The sequence below is a fragment of the Mandrillus leucophaeus genome, unplaced genomic scaffold (genome assembly GCF_000951045.1).
Source record: "Mandrillus leucophaeus isolate KB7577 unplaced genomic scaffold, Mleu.le_1.0 Scaffold129, whole genome shotgun sequence".
In the NCBI taxonomy this organism is placed as follows: domain Eukaryota; kingdom Metazoa; phylum Chordata; class Mammalia; order Primates; family Cercopithecidae; genus Mandrillus; species Mandrillus leucophaeus.
In genome coordinates this window covers 2,949,963-2,952,766 of record NW_012101243.1, presented here as the reverse complement: position 1 = coordinate 2,952,766, position 2,804 = coordinate 2,949,963, and the positions used below count along the sequence as shown (strand labels likewise).

The following is a 2,804-nucleotide window of genomic DNA, read 5'->3' as shown; positions in this document are numbered from 1 at the left end:
TTTTTTTGAGACGGAGTCTCACTCTGTCATCCAGGCTGGAGTGCAGTGGCGCGATCTTGGCTCATTGCAACCCCCGCCTCCCGGGCTCCAGCGATTCTCATGCTTCAGCCTCCTGAGTAGCTGGGACTACAGGTGCACACCACCATGCCTGGCTAAATTTTGAATTTTTTTTAGTAGAGACGTGGTGTCACCATATTGGCCAGGCTGGTCTCCAACTCCTGACCTCATGATCTGCCCACCCTGGCCTCCCAACGTGCTGGGATTACAGGTGTGAGCCACTGCGCCCAGCAAATGACCAAAATTTTTTATTTGACTAAATTCTATTAATGCATGAGCATGACAGTCTCCCTGTTTATTTGACTTTGGCAATTAAAAAAACAAGCAGCCTTGTACAGAACAGTGAAAATGCCGAGGACAAGGGCGGTCTGCAGTTTTACCGTAGAATATATATATATACACACACACACACTACAGTAAATATATATATATTCTACTGTAAATATATGTATATATAGGCCTCCCTTTGGCCATATCAACTCCCAGTTCAGGCCATTAAATACAGACAAATTTTCAAATTCACGTCTTTACTTCTCCAAGATCTTCGATGCTGTCATCATCTACCTCTGGCCATTTTTCGGAATGACATCAATTATGTCATCTGTAAAGTCTCCCTGAATGATAATTTCATCCTCCCCATTACTGAGGCAGCACAGGAGAATTTTTGAGCAAAAAATCTTTGTGCTTCTTTAAGATCAATTTCAAAAATTGCAAGGCCACACACTCTTGTCACATATTTCTTCTTTGCCCTGGGAATTTGGGCTATAGTAACTTTTTGTGGCACGGTCTTTTTTTGTTTTATTTGGCGTCTTCCACCTCTCTTCTGGTTTTTCTTCTCTTCTTCTTCCCCTGCTGTTCCTTGACCCTCACTAATTCCAGCTTCTTGTTTGGGTGAATTTTCTACAGTAAGTTTTGCAAGTTCCTTTGGAAAATTCTTCTCTCACCATTGTCTACAATGAGCAACATCAGGCATATATTCACAATACTCTACTCTGTTGATAATGAACAGACTCCACAATAAAGGACTTAAAGTGGGTAATCGGCATCTAACTTAGCACTGTTCCTTGGGTCTCCTTTGCAATCAGTCCCACTGGATTCAGAAATCTCAGCTCACTGCAACCTCTGCCTCTGGGCTCAAGCAATCCTCCCACCTCCGCCTCCTAGGACCACAGGCACATGCCATCATGCCTGACTAATTTTTTGTATTTTTGGTAGAGATGGGGTTTCGCCATGTTGCCGAGGCCGGTCTTGAACTCCTGACCTCAAGTGATCTGCCCACCTCGGCCTCCCAAAGTGCTGGGATTACAGGCCCCTGCGCCGGGCCTTCATCTTTTATATTTTTAAAAATTGCAGATAAACGTGAAGCTCCCTTTACTGATTAACTCCAATTCCCACAACTCTTCTATTTATTTCTTTTCCTGTGTACTTTTCTCCTCTCTCCTTTCCTTTTCTGCCTGTTTTGTACTCCTGTCTTTAATTTAAAAATCTAGTAAGTTTAACATTTTATGTTTTTAGGTTTTTTTGTTTTAGTTTGAGTTGTCATTATTATTTTTTTTCTTTTTTGGTTTTTTTATTTTGAGACAGGGTCTCACTCTATCACCCAGGCTGGAGTGCAGTGGCATGATCACGGCTCACCACAGCCTCAACCTCCCAGGCTTGGGTGAGCCACCTGCCTCAGGCTCTCAAGTAGCTGGGACTACAGGCATGAGCCAATGTACCCTGCCGTGTTTAACACAGTATATGCCTCTCTCCTAAATAGCCGTTTTTAGAAAAGACTGATTTAAATTGATATTTACCTTACATGGTCCTCAATTGAAACAGGTTTCCATCTTATTATGAAAGCTATGATTATTATATTATATAATGCTTTTTTTTTTTTTGAGACAGAGTCTCCTTCTGTCACCCAGGCTGGAGTGCAATGGTGTGATCTTGGCTCACTGCAACCTCCGCCTCCCGAGTTCAAGTGATTCTCCTGCCTCAGCCTCCTGAGTAACTGGGATTACAGGTGCATGCCACCACGCCCAGCAAATTTTTTACATTTTTAGTAGAGACGAGGTTTCATCATGTTAGTCAGGCTGGTCTTGAACTCCTGACCTTGTGATGTACCTGCCTCGGCCTCCCAAAATGGTGGGACTACAGGTGTGAGTCACTGCACCCTGCCAGTGCTTTTTCTTATATGACTTTTTTTTTGAGACATGGTCTCTTTCTGTTCCCCAGACTGGAATGCAGTGGCACAAGCACAGCTCACTGCAGCCTTGATCTCCTAGGCTCAAGTGATCCTCCTGCCTCAGCCTCCCAAGATAGCTGAAACTATAGGCATGCACTACCGTGCCCAGCTAATTTTTTAAATTTTTGTGGAGATGAGGTCTTGCCATGTTGTCCAGGCTGGTCTCAAACTCCTGGTCTCAAGCAATCTTCCTGACTCCACCTCCCAAAGTGCTGGGATTACAGGCATAAGCCTTGGTGCCCTGTCTTGTGTGACTTTTAAATTGCCCCTGAGGGCCAGGCACAGTGGCACATGCCTGTAATCCCAGCACTTTGGAAGGCCAAGGAGGGCAGATAGCCTGAGATCAAGAGTTCGAAACCAGCCTGGCCAACATGGTAAAACCCTGTCGCTCCTAAAAATACAAAAATTAGCCTGGTGTGGTGATGGGCACCTGTAATCCCAGCTACTCAGGAGACTGAGGAAGGAGAATCGCTTGAACCCGGGAGGTGGAGGTTGCAGTGAGCCGAGATCACGCCACTGC

The 2,804-nt window shown here is 44.8% G+C and overlaps 1 protein-coding gene and 1 pseudogene across 2 annotated transcripts in view; one reads left to right on the top strand and one right to left on the bottom strand.

Annotated features, from left to right (window-relative positions):
- ASIP (agouti signaling protein) overlaps positions 1-2,804 on the top strand; it is a 98,536-nt gene that overhangs the window by 68,733 nt on the left and 26,999 nt on the right. The window lies entirely within an intron of this gene.
- Positions 319-1,167, bottom strand: LOC105533870 (annotated as a pseudogene). Its single transcript, XR_001005182.1, has one exon. The product of XR_001005182.1 is annotated as a density-regulated protein pseudogene (transcript).